Source organism: Scyliorhinus torazame, unplaced genomic scaffold (assembly GCF_047496885.1).
Source record: "Scyliorhinus torazame isolate Kashiwa2021f unplaced genomic scaffold, sScyTor2.1 scaffold_934, whole genome shotgun sequence".
NCBI lineage: Eukaryota > Metazoa > Chordata > Chondrichthyes > Carcharhiniformes > Scyliorhinidae > Scyliorhinus > Scyliorhinus torazame.
In genome coordinates this window covers 5879-25175 of record NW_027308661.1, presented here as the reverse complement: position 1 = coordinate 25175, position 19297 = coordinate 5879, and the positions used below count along the sequence as shown (strand labels likewise).

General features: G+C 54.3%; 1 long non-coding RNA gene across 1 annotated transcript in view; it reads right to left on the bottom strand.

Moving 5' to 3' along the window:
- LOC140406853 (uncharacterized) overlaps positions 1–18957 on the bottom strand; it is a 72572-nt gene extending 53615 nt beyond the window's left edge. The window contains exon 1 of the long non-coding RNA XR_011939343.1: positions 18887–18957. This is a non-coding gene — a long non-coding RNA (uncharacterized lncRNA). The remainder of the gene's footprint in view (positions 1–18886) is intronic.
- Between the last annotated feature and the right edge of the window lie 340 nt (positions 18958–19297).

The window sequence follows — 19297 nt, the reverse complement described above, 5'->3', positions numbered from 1 at the left end:
CGGGTCTGTCACTGTATAACACTGGGGTACAGTACTGGTGGGGATGGGTCTGTCACTGTATAACACTGGGGTACAGTACTGGTGGGGATGGGTCTGTCACTGTATCACACTGGGGCACAGTCCAGGTGGGGACGGGTCTGTCACTGTATAACACTGGAATACAGTACTGGTGGGGATGGGTCTGTCACTGTATAACACTGGGGTACAGTACTGGTGGGGACGGGTCTGTCCCTGTATAACACTGGGGCACAGTACTGGTGGGGACGGGTCTGTCACTGTATAACACTGGAATACAGTACTGGTGGGGACGGGTCTGTCACTGTATAACACTGGGGTACAGTACTTGTGGGGACGGGTCTGTCACTGCATAACACTGGGGTACAGTACTGGTGGGGACGGGTCTGTCACTGTATAACACTGGGGTACAGTACTGGTGGGGACGTGTCTGTCACTGTATAACACTGGGGTACAGTACTGGTGGGGACGGGTCTGTCCCTGTATAACACTGGGGCACAGTACTGGTGGGGACGGGTCTGTCACTGTATAACACTGGGGTACAGTACTGGTGGGGACGGGTCTGTCACTGTATAACACTGGGGTACAGTACTGGTGGGGACGGGTCTGTCACTGTATAACACTGGGGTACAGTACTGGTGGGGACGGGTCTGTCACTGTATAACACTGGGGTACAGTACTGGTGGGGACGGGTCTGTCACTGTATAACACTGGGATACAGTACTGGTGGTGACGGGTCTGTCGCTGTATAACACTGGGGCACAGTACTGGTGGGGATGGGTCTGTCACTGTACAACACTGGGGTACAGTACTGGTGGGGATGGGTCTGTCACTGTATAACACTGGGGTACAGTACTGGTGGGGACGGGTCTGTCACTGTATAACACTGGGGTACAGTACTGGTGGGGACGGGTCTGTCACTGTATAACACTGGAATACAGTACTGGTGGGGACGTGTCTGTCACTGTATAACACTGGGGTACAGTACTGGTGCGGACGGGTCTGTCACTGTATAACACTGGGGTACAGTACTTGTGGGGACGGGTCTGTCACTGTATAACACTGGGGTACAGTACTGGTGGGGATGGGTCTGTCACTGTATAACACTGGGGTACAGTACTGGTGGGGACGGGTCTGTCACTGTGTAACACTGGGGCACAGTACTGGTGGGGTCGGGTCTGTCGCTGTATAACACTGGGGTACAGTACTGGTGGGGACGGGTCTGTCGCTGTATAACACTGGGTGACAGTACTGGTGGGGGCGGGTCTGTCACTGTATAACACTGGGGTACAGTACTGGTGGGGACGGGTCTGTCCCTGTATAACACGGGGGCACAGTACTGGTGGGGACGGGTCTGTCACTGTATAACACTGGAATACAGTACTGGTGGGGACGGGTCTGTCACATGTATAACACTGGGGTACAGTACTGGTGGGGACGGGTCTGTCCCTGTATAACACTGGGGCACAGTACTGGTGGGGACGGGTCTGTCACTGTATAACACTGGAATACAGTACTGGTGGGGACGGGTCTGTCACTGTATAACACTGGGGTACAGTACTTGTGGGGACGGGTCTGTCACTGTATAACACTGGGGTACAGTACTGGTGGGGACGGGTCTGTCACTGTATAACACTGGGGTACAGTACTGGTGGGGACGGGTCTGTCACTGTATAACACTGGGGTACAGTACTGGTGGGGACGGGTCTGTCACTGTATAACACTGGGATACAGTACTGGTGGTGACGGGTCTGTCGCTGTATAACACTGGGGCACAGTACTGGTGGGGATGGGTCTGTCACTGTATAACACTGGGGTACAGTTCTGGTGGGGACGGGTCTGTCGCTGTATAACACTGGGGTACAGTACTGGTGGGGACGGGTCTGTCACTGTATAACACTGGGGTACAGTACTGGTGGGGATGGGTTTGTCACTGTATAACACTGGGGTACAGTACTGGTGGGGACGGGTCTGTCACTGTATAACACTGGGGTACAGTACTGGTGGGGACGTGTCTGTCACTGTATAACACTGGAATACAGTACTGGTGGGGACGGGTCTGTCACTGTATAACACTGGGGTACAGTACTTGTGGGGACGGGTCTGTCACTGTATAACACAGGGGTACAGTACTGGTGGGGACGGGTCTGTCACTGTATAACACTGGGATACAGTACTGGTGGGGACGGGTCTGTCACTGTATAACACTGGGATACAGTACTGGTGGTGACGGGTCTGTCACTGTATAACACTGGGGTACAGTACTTGTGGGGACGGGTCTGTCACTGTATAACACTGGGGTACAGTACTGGTGGGGACGGGTCTGTCACTGTATAACACTGGGGTACAGTACTGGTGGTGACGGGTCTGTCGCTGTATAACACTGGGGCACAGTACTGGTGGGGGCGGGTCTGTCACTGTATAACACTGGGGTACAGTACTGGTGGGGACGGGTCTGTCACTGTGTAACACTGGGGTACAGTACTGGTGGGGACGGGTCTGTCACTGTATAACACTGGGGTACAGTACTGGTGGGGACGGGTCTGTGACTGTATAACACTGGGGTACAGTACTGGTGGGGACGGGTCTGTCTCTGTATAACACTGGGGTACAGTACTGGTGGGGACGGGTCTGTCACTGTATAACACTGGGGTACAGTACTGGTGGGGACGGGTCTGTCGCTGTATAACACTGGGGTACAGTACTGGTGGTGACGGGTCTGTCACTGTATAACACTGGGGTACAGTACTGGTGGGGACGGGTCTGTCGCTGTATAACACTGGGGCACAGTACTGGTGGTGACGGGTCTGTCACTGTATAACACTGGGGCACAGTACTGGTGGGGACGGGTCTGTCGCTGTATAACACTGGGGTACAGTACTGGTGGGGACGGGTCTGTCACTGTATAACACTGGGTACAGTACTGGTGGGGACGGGTCTGTCACTGTATAACACTGGGGTACAGTACTGGTGGGGACGGGTCTGTCACTGTATAACACTGGGGTACAGTACTGGTGGGGACGGGTCTGTCGCTGTATAACACTGGGGTTCAGTACTGTTGGTGACGGGTCTGTCACTGTATAACACTGGGGTACAGTACTGGTGGGGACGGGTCTGTCACTGTATAACACTGGGGTACAGTACTGGTGGGGACGGGTCTGTCGCTGTATAACACTGGGGTTCAGTACTGGTGGTGACGGGTCTGTCACTGTAAAACACTGGGGTACAGTACTGGTGGGGACGGGTCTGTCACTGTATAACACTGGGGTACAGTACTGGTGGGGACGGGTCTGTCTCTGTATAACACTGGGGTACAGTACTGGTGGGGACGGGTCTGTCGCTGTGTAACACTGGGGTACAGTACTGGTGGGGACGGGTCTCTCACTGTATAACACTGGGGTACAGTACTGGTGGGGACGGGTCTGTCACTGTATAACACTGGGGTACAGTACTGGTGGGGACGGGTCTGTCGCTGTATAACACTGGGGTACAGTACTGGTGGGGACGGGTCTGTCACTGTATAACACTGGGGTACAGTACTGGTGGGGACGGGTCTGTCACTGTATAACACTGGGGTACAGTACTAGTGGGGACGGGTCTGTCACTGTATAACACTGGGGTACAGTACTGGTGGGGACGGGTCTGTCACTGTATAACACTGGGGTACAGTACTGGTGGGGACGGGCCTGTCGCTGTATAACACTGGGGTACAGTACTGGTGGGGACGGGTCTGTCACTGTATAACACTGGGGTACAGTACTGGTGGGGACGGGTCTGTCACTGTATAACACTGGGGTACAGTACTGGTGGGGACGTGTCTGTCACTGTATAACACTGGGATACAGTACTGGTGGGGACGTGTCTGTCACTGTATAACACTGGGATACAGTACTGGTGGGGACGGGTCTGTCGCTGTATAACACTGGGGTACAGTACTGGTGGGGACGGGTCTGTCACTGTATAACACTGGGGTACAGTACTGGTGGGGATGGGTCTGTCGCTGTATAACACTGGGGTACAGTACTGGTGGGGACGGGTCTGTCGCTGTATAACACTGGGGTACAGTACTGGTGGGGACGGGTCTGTCGCTGTATAACACTGGGGTACAGTACTGGTGGGGACGGGTCTGTCGCTGTATAACACTGGGGTACAGTCCTGGTGGGGACGGGTCTGTCTCTGTATAACACTGGGATATAGTACTGGTGGGGATGGGTCTGTCGCTGTATAACACTGGGGTACAGCACTGGTGGGGACGGGTCTGTCACTGTATAACACTGAGGTACAGTACTGGTGGGGACGGGTCTATCACTGTATAACACTGGGGTACAGTACTGGCGGGGACGGGTCTGTCACTGTATAACACTGGGGTACAGTACTGGTGGGGACGGGTCTGTCACTGTATAACACTGGGGTACAGTACTGGTGGGGACGGGTCTGTCACTGTATAACACTGAGGTACAGTACTGGTGGGGACGGGTCTATCACTGTATAACACTGGGGTACAGTACTGGCGGGGACGGGTCTGTCACTGTATAACACTGGGGTACAGTGCTGGTGGGGACGGGTCTGTCACTGGATAACACTGGGATACAGTACTGGTGGGGACGGGTCTGTCACTGTATAACACTGGGGTACAGTACTGGTGGGGACGGGTCTGTCGCTGTATAACACTGGGGTACAGCACTGGTGGGGACGGGTCTGTCACTGTATAACGTTGGGGTACAGTACTGGTGGGGACGGGTCTGTCGCTGTATAACACTGGGGTACAGTACTGGTGGGGACAGGTCTGTCACTGTATAACACTGGGATACAGTACTGGTGGGGACGGGTCTGTCCCTGTATAACACTGGGGTACAGTACTGGTGGGGACAGGTCTGTCACTGTATAACACTCGGGTACAGTACTGGTGGGGACGGGTCTGTCACTGTATAACACTCGGGTACAGCACTGGTGGGGACGGGTCTGTCACTGTATAACACTGGGGTACAGTACTGGTGGGTACGGGTCTGTCACTGTATAACACTGGGGTACAGGACTGGTGGGGACGGGTCTGTCGCTGTATAACACTGGGGTACAGTACTGGTGGGGAAGGGTCTGTCACTGTATAACACTGGGGTACAGTACTGGTGGGGACGGGTCTGTCTCTGTATAACACTGGGATACAGTACTGGTGGGGACGGGTCTGTCCCTGTATAACACTGGGGTACAGTACTGGTGGGGACGGGACTGTCACTGTATAACACTGGGGTACAGTACTGGTGGGGACAGGTCTGTCACTGTATAACACTCGGGTACAGTACTGGTGGGGACGGGTCTGTCACTGTATAACACTCGGGTACAGTACTGGTGGGGACGGGTCTGTCGCTGTATAACACTGGGGTACAGTACTGGTGGGGACGGGTCTGTCGCTGTATAACACTGGGGTACAGTACTGGTGGGGACGTGTCTGTCGCTATATAACACTGGGGTACAGTACTGGTGGGGACGGGTCTGTCGCTGTATAACACTGGGGTACAGTACTGGTGGGGACGGGTCTGTCACTGTATAACACTGGGGTACAGTACTGGTGGGGACGGGTCTGTCACTGTATAACACTGGGGTACAGTACTGGTGGGGATGGGTCTGTCGCTGTATAACATTGGGGTACAGTACTGGTGGGGACCGGTCTGTCACTGTATAACATTGGGGTACAGTACTATTGGGGACGGGTCTGTCACTGTATAACACTGGGGTACAGTACTGGTGGGGACGGGTCTGTCACTGTATAACACTCGTACAGTACTGGTGGGGACGGGTCTGTCGCTGTATAACACTGGGGTACAGTACTGGTGGGGACGGGTCTGTCGCTGTATAACACTGGGGTACAGTACTGGTGGGGACGGGTCTGTCGCTGTATAACACTGGGGTACAGTACTGGTGGGGACGGGTCTGTCGCTGTATAACACTGGGGTACAGTACTGGTGGGGACGGGTCTGTCACTGTATAACACTGGGGTACAGTACTGTTGGGGACGGGTCTGTCGCTGTATAACACTGGGGTACAGTACTGGTGGGGACGGGTCTGTCGCTGTATAACACTGGGGTACAGTACTGGTGGGGATGGGTCTGTCACTGTATCACACTGGGGTACAGTACTGGTGGGGACGGGTCTGTCGCTGTATAACACTGGGGTACAGTACTGGTGGGGACGGGTCTGTCGCTGTATAACACTGGGGTACAGTACTGGTGGGGACGGGTCTGTCACTGTATAACACTGGGGTACAGTACTGTTGGGGACGGGTCTGTCGCTGTATAACACTGGGGTACAGTACTGGTGGGGACGGGTCTGTCACTGTATAACACTGGGGTACAGTACTGGTGGGGACGTGTCTGTCGCTGTATAACACTGGGGTACAGCACTGTTGGGGACGGGTCTGTCGCTGTATAACACTGGGGTACAGTACTGGTGGGGACGGGTCTGTCACTGTGTAACACTGGGGTACAGTACTGGTGGGGACGGGTCTGTCACTGTATAACACTGGGGTACAGTACTGGTGGGGACGGGTCTGTCACTGTGTAACACTGGGGTACAGTACTGGTGGGGACGGGTCTGTCACTGTGTAACACTGGGGTACAGTACTGGTGGGGACGGGTCTGTCACTGTATAACACTGGGGTACAGTACTGGTGGGGACGGGTCTGTCACTGTGTAACACTGGGGTACAGTACTGGTGGGGACGGGTCTGTCACTGTATAACACTGGGGTACAGTACTGGTGGGGACGGGTCTGTCACTGTATAACACTGGGGTACAGTACTGGTGGGGGTGGGTCTGTCGCTGTATAACACTGCGGTAAAGTACTGGTGGGGACGGGTCTGTCACTGTATAACACTGGGGTACAGTACTGGTGGGGACCAGACTGTCACTGTATAACACTGGGGTACAGTACTGGTGGGGACGGGTCTGTCACTGTATAACACTGGGGTACAGTACTGGTGGGGACGGGTCTGTCTCTGTGTAACACTGGGGTACAGTACTGGTGGGGACGGGTCTGTCACTGTGTAACACTGGGGTACAGTACTGGTGGGGACGGGTCTGTCACTGTATAACACTGGGGTACAGTACTGGTGGGGGTGGGTCTGTCACTGTATAACACTGGGGTACAGTACTGGTGGGGACGGGTCTGTCACTGTATAACACTGGGGTACAGTACTGGTGGGGGTGGGTCTGTCACTGTATAACACTGGGGTACAGTACTGGTGGGGATGGGTCTGTCACTGTATAACACTGCGGTAAAGTACTGGTGGGGACGGGTCTGTCACTGTATAACACTGGGGTACAGTACTGGTGGGGACGGGTCTGTCACTGTATAACACTGGGGTACAGTACTGGTGGGGACGGGTCTGTCATTGTATAACACTGGGGTACAGTACTGGTGGGGACGGGTCTGTCACTGTATAACACTGGGGTACAGTACTGGTGGGGGTGGGTCTGTCACTGTATAACACTGGGGTACAGTACTGGTGGGGATGGGTCTGTCACTGTATAACACTGGGGTACAGTACTGGTGGGGGTGGGTCTGTCACTGTATAACACTGTGGTACAGTACTGGTGGGGACGGGTCTGTCACTGTATAACACTGGGGTACAGTACTGGTGGGGACGGGTCTGTCACTGTATAACACTGGGGTACAGTATTGGTGAGGACGGGTCTGTCACTGTATAACACTGGGGTACAGTACTGGTGGGGACGGGTCTGTCACTGTATAACACTGGGGTACAGTACTGGTGGGGACGGGTCTGTCACTGTATAACACTGGGGTACAGTACTGGTGGGGATGGGTCTGTCCCTGTATAACACTGGGGTACAGTACTGGTGGGGACGGGTCTGTCACTGTATAACACTGGGGTACAGTGCTGGTGGGGACGGGTCTGTCACTGTATAACACTGGGATACAGTACTGGTGGGGACGGGTCTGTCACTGTATAACACTGGGGTACAGTACTGGTGGGGATGGGTCTGTCCCTGGAAACACTGGGGTACAGTACTGGTGGGGACGGGTCTGTCACTGTATAACACTGGGGTACAGTACTGGTGGGGACGGGTCTGTCACTGTATAACACTGGGATACAGTACTGGTGGGGACGGGTCTGTCACTGGATAACACTGGGGTACAGTACTGGTGGGGACGGGTCTGTCACTGTATAACACTGGGGTACAGTACTGGTGGGGACGGGTCTGTCACTGTATAACACTGGGATACAGTACTGGTGGGGACGGGTCTGTCACTGTATAACACTGGGGTACAGTACTGGTGGGCAGGGGTCTGTCACTATATAACACTGGGTTACAGTACTGGTGGGGACGGGTCTGTCACTGTATAACACTGGGATACAGTACTGGTGGGGACGGGTCTGTCACTGTATAACACTGGGGTACAGTACTGGTGGGGACGGGTGTCACTGTATAACACTGGGGTACAGTACTGGTGGGGACGGGTCTGTCACTGTATAACACTGGGGTACAGTACTGGTGGGGACGGGTCTGTCACTGTATAACACTGGGATACAGTACTGGTGGGGACGGGTCTGTCACTGTATAACACTGGGATACAGTACTGGTGGGGACGGGTCTGTCACTGTATAACACTGGGGTACAGTACTGGTGGGGACGGGTCTGTCACTGTATAACACTGGGATACAGTACTGGTGGGGACGGGTCTGTCACTGTATAACACTGGGGTACAGTACTGGTGGGGACGGGTCTGTCACTGTATAACACTGGGGTACAGTACTGGTGGGGACGGGTCTGTCACTGTATAACACTGGGGTACAGTACTGGTGGGGACGGGTCTGTCACTGTATAACACTCGGGTACAGTACTGGTGGGGGTGGGTCTGTCACTGTATAACACTGGGGTACAGTACTGGTGGGGACGGGTCTGTCACTGTATAACACTGGGTACAGTACTGGTGGGGGTGGGTCTGTCACTGTATAACACTGGGGTACAGTACTGGTGGGGACGGGTCTGTCACTGTATAACACTCGGGTACAGTACTGGTGGGGACGGGTCTGTCACTGTATAACACTGGGGTACAGTACTGGTGGGGACGGGTCTGTCACTGTATAACACTGGGGTACAGTACTGGTGGGGACGGGTCTGTCCCTGTATAACACTGGGGTACAGTACTGGTGGGGACGGGTCTGTCACTGTATAACACTGGGGTACAGTATTGGTGGGGACGGGTCTGTCACTGTATAACACTGGGGTACAGTACTGGTGGGGACGAGTCTGTCACTGTATAACACTGGGGTACAGTACTGATGGGGACAGGTCTGTCACTGTATAACACTGGGGTACAGTACTGGTGGGGACGGGTCTGTCACTGTATAACACTGGGGTACAGTACTGGTGGGGACGGGTCTGTCACTGTATAACACTGGGATACAGTACTGGTGGGGACGGGTCTGTCACTGTATAGCACTGGGGTACAGTACTGGTGGGGATGGGTCTGTCACTGTATAACACTGGGATACAGTACTGGTGGGGACGGGTCTGTCACTGTATAACACTGGGGTACAGTACTGGTGGGGACGGGTCTGTCACTGTATAACACTGGGTACAGTACTGGTGGGGACGGGTCTGACACTGTATAACACTGGGATACAGTACTGGTGGGGACGGGTCTGTCACTGTATAACACTGGGGTACAGTACTGGTGGGGATGGGTCTGTCACTGTATAACACTGGGATACAGTACTGGTGGGGACGGGTCTGTCACTGTATAACACTGGGGTACAGTACTGGTGGGGACGGGTCTGTCACTGTATAACACTGGGTACAGTACTGGTGGGGACGGGTCTGACACTGTATAACACTGGGATACAGTACTGGTGGGGATGGGTCTGTCACTGTATAACACTGGGTACAGTACTGGTGGGGGTGGGTCTGTCACTGTATAACACTGGGGTACAGTACTGGTGGGGACGGGTCTGTCACTGTATAACACTCGGGTACAGTACTGGTGGGGACGGGTCTGTCACTGTATACACTGGGGTACAGTACTGGTGGGGACGGGTCTGTCGCTGTATAACACTGGGGTACAGTACTGGTGGGGACGGGTCTGTCTCTGTGTAACACTGGGGTACAGTACTGGTGGGGGTGGGTCTGTCACTGTATAACACTGGGGTACAGTACTGGTGGGGACGGGTCTGTCACTGTATAACACTGGGGTACAGTACTGGTGGGGACGGGTCTGTCACTGTATAACACTGGGGTACAGTACTGGTGGGGACGGGTCTGTCGCTGTATAACACTGGGGTACAGTACTGGTGGGGACGGGTCTGTCACTGTATAGCACTGGGGTACAGTACTGGTGGGGACCGGTCTGTCACTGTATAACACTGGGGTACAGTACTGGTGGGGACGTGTCTGTCGCTGTATAACACTGGGGTACAGTACTGGTGGGGAGGGGTCTGTCACTGTATAACACTGGGGTACAGTACTGGTGGGTACGGGTCTGTCACTGTATAACACTGGGGTACAGTACTGGTGGGGACGGGTCTGTCGCTGTATAACACTGGGGTACAGTACTGGTGGGGACGGGTCTGTCACTGTATAACACTGGGGTACAGTACTGGTGGGGACGGGTCTGTCACTGTATAACACTGGGGTACAGTACCGGTGGGGACGGGTCTGTCGCTGTATAACACTGGGGTACAGTACTGGTGGGGACGGGTCTGTCACTGTATAACACTGGGGTACAGTACTGGTGGGGACGGGTCTGTCGCTGTATAACACTGGGGTACAGTACTGGTGGGGATGGGTCTGTCACTGTTTAACACTGGGGTACAGTACTGGTGGGGACGGGTCTGTCGCTGTATAACACTGGGGTACAGTACTGGTGGGGACGGGTCTGTCTCTGTATAACACTGGGGTACAGTACTGGTGGGGATGGGTCTGTCGCTGTATAACACTGGGGTACAGTACTGGTGGGGACGGGTCTGTCGCTGTATAACACTGGGGTACAGTACTGGTAGGGACGGGTCTGTCACTGTGTAACACTGAGGTACAGTACTGGTGGGGACGGGTCTGTCACTGTATAACACTGGGCACAGTACTGGTGGGGACGGGTCTGTCACTGTATAACACTGGGGTACAGTACTGGTGGGGACGGGTCTGTCACTGTATAGCACTGGGATACAGTACTGGTGGGGACGGGTCTGTCACTGTATAACACTGGGGTACAGTACTGGTGGGGACGGGTCTGTCACTGTATAACACTGGGGTACAGTACTGGTGGGGACGGGTCTGTCACTGTATAGCACTGGGATACAGTACTGGTGGGGACGGGTCTGTCACTGTATAACACTGGGGTACAGTACTGGTGGGGACGGGTCTGTCGCTGTATAACACTGGGGTACAGTACTGGTGGGGACGGGTCTGTCACTGTATAACACTGGGGTACAGTACTGGTGGGGACGGGTCTGTCACTGTATAATACTGGGGTACAGTACTGGGGGGGACGGGTCTGTCGCTGTATAACACTGGGATACAGTACTGGTGGGGACGGGTCTGTCACTGTATAACACTGGGGTACAGTACTGGTGGGGACGGGTCTGTCACTGTATAACACTGGGGTACAGTACTGGGGGGGACGGGTCTGTCGCTGTATAACACTGGGTACAGTACTGGTGGGGACGGGTCTGTCACTGTATAAAACTGAGGTACAGTACTGGTGGGGACGGGTCTGTCACTGTATAACACTGGGGTACAGTACTGGTGGGGACGGGTCTGTCGCTGTATAACACTGGGGTACAGTACTGGTGGGGACGGGTCTGTCACTGTATAACACTGGGGTACAGTACTGGTGGGGACGGGTCTGGCACTGTATAACACTGGGGTACAGTACTGGTGGGGACGGGTCTGTCACTGTATAACACTGGGGTACAGTACTGGTGGGGACGGGTCTGTCACTGTATAACACTGGGGTACAGTACTGGTGGGGACGGGTCTGTCACTGTATAACACTGGGGTACAGTACTGGTGCGGACGGGTCTGTCGCTGTATTACACTGGGGTACAGTACTGGTGGGGACGGGTCTGTCACTGTATAACACTGGGGTACAGTACTGGTGGGGATGGGTCTGTCGCTGTATAACACTGGGGTACAGTACTGGTGGGGACGGGTCTGTCGCTGTATAACACTGGGGTACAGTACTGGTGGGGACGGGTCTGTCACTGTATAACACTGGGGTACAGTACTGGTGGGGACGGGTCTGTCACTGTATAACACTGGGGTACAGTACTGGTGGGGACGGGTCTGTCACTGTATAACACTGGGGTACAGTACTGGTGGGGACGGGTCTGTCACTGTATAACACTGGGGTACAGTACTGGTGGGGACGGGTCTGTCGCTGTATAACACTGGGGTACAGTACTGGTGGGGACGGGTCTGTCACTGTATAACACTGGGGTACAGTACTGGTGGGGACGGGTCTGTCACTGTATAACACTGGGGTACAGTACTGGTGGGGACGGGTCTGTCACTGTATAACACTGGGGTACAGTACTGGTGGGGACGGGTCTGTCGCTGTATAACACTGGGGTACAGTACTGGTGGGGACGGGTCTGTCACTGTATAACACTGGGGTACAGTACTGGTGGGAACGGGTCTGTCACTGTATAACACTGGGGTACAGTACTGGTGGGGACGGGTCTGTCACTGTATAACACTGGGGTACAGTACTGGTGGGGACGGGTCTGTCACTGTATAACACTGGGGTACAGTACTGGTGGGGACGGGTCTGTCGCTGTATAACACTGGGGTACAGTACTGGTGGGGACGGGTCTGTCGCTGTATAACACTGGGGTACAGTACTGGTGGGGACGGGTCTGTCGCTGTATAACACTGGGGTACAGTACTGGTGGGGTCGGGTCTGTCACTGTATAACACTGGGTACAGTACTGGTGGGGACGGGTCTGTCACTGTATAACACTGGTGTACAGTACTGGTGGGGACGGGTCTGTCGCTGTATAACACTGGGGTACAGTACTGGTGGGGACGGGTCTGTCGCTGTATAACACTGGGGTACAGTACTGGTGAGGACGGGTCTGTCACTGTATAACACTGGGGTACAGTACTGGTGGGGATGCGTCTGTCACTGTATAACACTGGGGTACAGTACTGATGGGGACGGGTCTGTCACTATAACACTGGGGTACAGTACTGGTGGGGACGTGTCTGTCTCTGTATAACACTGGGGTACAGTACTGGTGGGGACGGGTCTGTCACTGTATAACACTGGGATACAGTACTGGTGGGGACGGGTCTGTCACTGTATAACACTGGGCTACAGTACTGGTGGGGACGTGTCTGTCACTGTATAACACTGGGGTACAGTACTGGTGGGGACGGGTCTGTCACTGTATAACACTGGGGTACAGTACTGGTGGGGACGGGTCTGTCGCTGTATAACACTGGGGTACAGTACTGGTGGGGACGGGTCTGTCACTGTATAACACTGGGATACAGTACTGGTGGGGACGGGTCTGTCACTGTATAACACTGGGGTACAGTACTGGTGGGGACGGGTCTGTCACTGTATAACACTGGGGTACAGTACTGGTGGGGACGGGTCTGTCACTGTATAACACTGGGTACAGTACTGGTGGGGACGGGTCTGTCACTGTATAACACTGGGGTACAGTACTGGTGGGGACGGGTCTGTCACTGTATAACACTGGGGTACAGTACTGGTGGGGACGTGTCTGTCTCTGTGTAACACTGGGGTACAGTACTAGTGGGGACGGGTCTGACACTGTATACCACTGGAGTACAGTACTGGTGGGGACGGGTCTGTCACTGTATAACACTGGGGTACAGTACTGGTGGAGACGGGTCTGTCACTGTATAACACTGGGGTACAGTACTGGTGGGGACGGGTCTGTCACTGTATAACACTGGGGTACAGTACTGGTGGGGATGGGTCTGTCACTGTATAACACTGGGGTACAGTACTGGTGGGGATGGGTCTGTCACTGTATAACACTGGGGTACAGTACTGGTGGGGATGGGTCTGTCTCTGCATAACATTGGGGTGCAGTACTGGTGGGGACGGGTCTGTCACTGTATAACACTGGGGTACAGTACTGGTGGGGACGGGTCTGTCACTGTATAACACTGGGGTACAGTACTGGTGGGGACGGATCTGTCACTGTATAACACTGGGGTACAGTACTGGTGGGGACGGGTCTGTCGCTGTATAACACTGGGGTACAGTACTGGTGGGGACGGGTCTGTCACTGTATAACACTGGGGTACAGTACTGGTGGGGACGGGTCTGTCACTGTATAACACTGGGGTACGGTACTGATGGGGATGGGTCTGTCACTGTATAACACTGGGATACAGTACTGATGGGGACGGGTCTGTCACTGTATAACACTGGGGTACAGTACTGGTGGGGACGGGTCTGTCACTGTATAACACTGGGGTACAGTACTGGTGGGGACGGGTCTGTCACTGTATAACATTGGGGTACAGTACTGGTGGGGACGGGACTGTCACTGTATAACACTGGGGTACAGTACTGGTGGGGACGGGTCTGTCACTGTATAACACTGGGGTACAGTACTGGTGGGGACGGGACTGTCACTGTATAACACTGGGGTACAGTACTGGTGGGGACGGGTCTGTCACTGTATAACACTGGGGTACAGTACTGGTGGGGACGGGTCTGTCGCTGTATAACACTGGGGTACAGTACTGGTGGGGACGGGTCTGTCACTGTATAACACTGGGGTACAGTACTGGTGGGGACGGGTCTGTCACTGTATAACACTGGGGTACAGTACTGGTGGGGACGGGTCTGTCACTATAACACTGGGGTACAGTACTGGTGGGGATGGGTCTGTCACTGTATAACATAGGGGTACAGTACTGGTGGGGACGGGACTGTCGCTGTATAACACTGGGGTACAGTACTGGTGGGGACGGGTCTGTCACTGTATAACACTGGGTTACAGTACTGGTGGGGACGGGTCTGTCACTGTATAACACTGGGGTACAGTACTGGTGGGGACGGGTCTGTCGCTGTATAACACTGGGGTACAGTACTGGTGGGGACGGGTCTGTCACTGTATAACACTGGGGTACAGTACTGGTGGGGACGGGTCTGTCGCTGTATAACACTGGGGTACAGTACTGGTGGGGACGGGTCTGTCACTGTATAACACTGGGGTACAGTACTGGTGGGGACGGGTCTGTCACTGTATAACACTGGGGTACAGTACTGGTGGGGACGGGTCTGTCACTATAACACTGGGGTACAGTACTGGTGGGGATGGGTCTGTCACTGTATAACATAGGGGTACAGTACTGGTGGGGACGGGACTGTCGCTGTATAACACTGGGGTACAGTACTGGTGGGGACGGGTCTGTCACTGTATAACACTGGGTTACAGTACTGGTGGGGACGGGTCTGTCACTGTATAACACTGGGGTACAGTACTGGTGGGGACGGGTCTGTCGCTGTATAACACTGGGGTACAGTACTGGTGGGGACGGGTCTGTCACTGTATAACACTGGGGTACAGTACTGGTGGGGACGGGTCTGTCACTGTATAACACTGGGGTACAGTACTGGTGGGGACGGGTCTGTCACTATAACACTGGGGTACAGTACTGGTGGGGATGGGTCTGTCACTGTATAACATAGGGGTACAGTACTGGTGGGGACGGGACTGTCGCTGTATAACACTGGGGTACAGTACTGGTGGGGACGGGTCTGTCACTGTATAACACTGGGTTACAGTACTGGTGGGGACGGGTCTGTCACTGTATAACACTGGGGTACAGTACTGGTGGGGACGGGTCTGTCTCTGTATAACACTGGTGTACAGTACTGGTGGGGGCGGGTCTGACACTGTATAACACTGTGGTACAGTACTGGTGGGGACGGGTCTGTCTCTGTATAACACTGGGGTACAGTACTGGTGGGGACAGGTCTGTCACTGTATAACACTGGGGTGCAGTACTGGTGTGGACGGGTCTGTCGCTGTATAACACTGGGGTACAGTACTGGTGGACACGGGTCTGTCACTGTATAACACTGGGGTACAGTACTGGTGGACACGGGTCTGTCGCTGTATAACACTGGGGTACAGTACTGGTGGGGGCGGGTCTGACACTGTATAACACTGTGGTACAGTACTGGTGGGGACGGGTCTGTCACTGTATAACACTGGGGTACAGTACTGGTGGGGACGGGTCTGTCACTGTGTAACACTGGGATACAGTACTGGTGGGGACGGGTCTGTCTCTGTATAACACTGGGGTTCAGTATTGGTGGGGACGGGTCTGTCACTGTATAACACTGGGTACAGTACTGGTGGGGACGGGTCTGTCACTGTATAACACTGGGGTACAGTACTGGTGGGGACGGGTCTGTCACTGTATAACACTGGGGTACAGTACTGGTGGGGACGTGTCTGTCTCTGTGTAACACTGGGGTACAGTACTAGTGGGGACGGGTCTGACACTGTATACCACTGGAGTACAGTACTGGTGGGGACGGGTCTGTCACTGTATAACACTGGGGTACAGTACTGGTGGGGACGGGTCTGTCACTGTATAACACTGGGGTACAGTACTGGTGGGGACGGGTCTGTCACTGTATAACACTGGGGTACAGTACTGGTGGGGATGGGTCTGTCACTGTATAACACTGGGGTACAGTACTGGTGGGGATGGGTCTGTCACTGTATAACACTGGGGTACAGTACTGGTGGGGATGGGTCTGTCTCTGCATAACATTGGGGTGCAGTACTGGTGGGGACGGGTCTGTCACTGTATAACACTGGGGTACAGTACTGATGGGGACGGGTCTGTCACTGTATAACACTGGGGTACAGTACTGGTGGGGACGGGTCTGTCACTGTATAACACTGGGGTACAGTACTGGTGGGGACGGGTCTGTCACTGTATAACATTGGGGTACAGTACTGGTGGGGACGGGACTGTCACTGTATAACACTGGGGTACAGTACTGGTGGGGACGGGTCTGTCACTGTATAACACTGGGGTACAGTACTGGTGGGGACGGGACTGTCACTGTATAACACTGGGGTACAGTACTGGTGGGGACGGGTCTGTCACTGTATAACACTGGGGTACAGTACTGGTGGGGACGGGTCTGTCGCTGTATAACACTGGGGTACAGTACTGGTGGGGACGGGTCTGTCACTGTATAACACTGGGGTACAGTACTGGTGGGGACGGGTCTGTCACTGTATAACACTGGGGTACAGTACTGGTGGGGACGGGTCTGTCACTATAACACTGGGGTACAGTACTGGTGGGGATGGGTCTGTCACTGTATAACATAGGGGTACAGTACTGGTGGGGACGGGACTGTCGCTGTATAACACTGGGGTACAGTACTGGTGGGGACGGGTCTGTCACTGTATAACACTGGGTTACAGTACTGGTGGGGACGGGTCTGTCACTGTATAACACTGGGGTACAGTACTGGTGGGGACGGGTCTGTCGCTGTATAACACTGGGGTACAGTACTGGTGGGGACGGGTCTGTCACTGTATAACACTGGGGTACAGTACTGGTGGGGACGGGTCTGTCGCTGTATAACACTGGGGTACAGTACTGGTGGGGACGGGTCTGTCACTGTATAACACTGGGGTACAGTACTGGTGGGGACGGGTCTGTCACTGTATAACACTGGGGTACAGTACTGGTGGGGACGGGTCTGTCACTATAACACTGGGGTACAGTACTGGTGGGGATGGGTCTGTCACTGTATAACATAGGGGTACAGTACTGGTGGGGACGGGACTGTCGCTGTATAACACTGGGGTACAGTACTGGTGGGGACGGGTCTGTCACTGTATAACACTGGGTTACAGTACTGGTGGGGACGGGTCTGTCACTGTATAACACTGGGGTACAGTACTGGTGGGGACGGGTCTGTCGCTGTATAACACTGGGGTACAGTACTGGTGGGGACGGGTCTGTCACTGTATAACACTGGGGTACAGTACTGGTGGGGACGGGTCTGTCACTGTATAACACTGGGGTACAGTACTGGTGGGGACGGGTCTGTCACTATAACACTGGGGTACAGTACTGGTGGGGATGGGTCTGTCACTGTATAACATAGGGGTACAGTACTGGTGGGGACGGGACTGTCGCTGTATAACACTGGGGTACAGTACTGGTGGGGACGGGTCTGTCACTGTATAACACTGGGTTACAGTACTGGTGGGGACGGGTCTGTCACTGTATAACACTGGGGTACAGTACTGGTGGGGACGGGTCTGTCTCTGTATAACACTGGTGTACAGTACTGGTGGGGGCGGGTCTGACACTGTATAACACTGGGGTACAGTACTGGTGGGGACGGGTCTGTCACTGTGTAACACTGGGGTACAGTACTGGTGGGGATGTGTCTGTCTCTGTACAACACTGGGGTACAGTACTGGTGGGGACAGGTCTGACACTGTATAACACTGTGGTACAGTACTGGTGGGGACGGGTCTGTCTCTGTATAACACTGGGGTACAGTACTGGTGGGGATGTGTCTGTCTCTGTACAACACTGGGGTACAGTACTGGTGGGGACGGGTCTGTCTCTGTATAACACTGGTGTACAGTACTGGTGGGGGCGGGTCTGACACTGTATAACACTGTGGTACAGTACTGGTGGGGACAGGTCTGTCACTGTATAACACTGGGGTGCAGTACTGGTGTGGACGGGTCTGTCGCTGTATAACACTGGGGTACAGTACTGGTGGACACGGGTCTGTCACTGTATAATACTGGGGTTCAGTATTGGTGGGGACGGGTCTGTCGCTGTATAACACTGGGGTACAAGACTCACCGCAATTCTATCTTCATTTCTTCTCCGTCCTCGATACGCTCCTCGTCTGTGAGTTGGGGCAAACAAAATACAGTCATCGACATAATTCTGCTGGGGTTAGATACAGAGTAAAGCTCCCTCGACACTGTCCCCATCAAACACTCCCAGGACAGGTACAGCACGGGGTTACATACAGAGTAAAGCTCCCTCTACACTGTCCCCATCAAACACTCCCAGGACAGGTACAGCACGGTGTTAGATACAGAGTAAAGTTCCCTCTACACTGTCCCCATCAAACACTCCCAGGACAGGTACAGCACGGGGTTAGATACAGAGTAAAGCTCCCCGACACTGTCCCCATCAAACACTCTCAGGACAGGTACAGCACGGGGTTAGATACAGAGTAAAGCTCCCCGATACTGTCCCCATCAA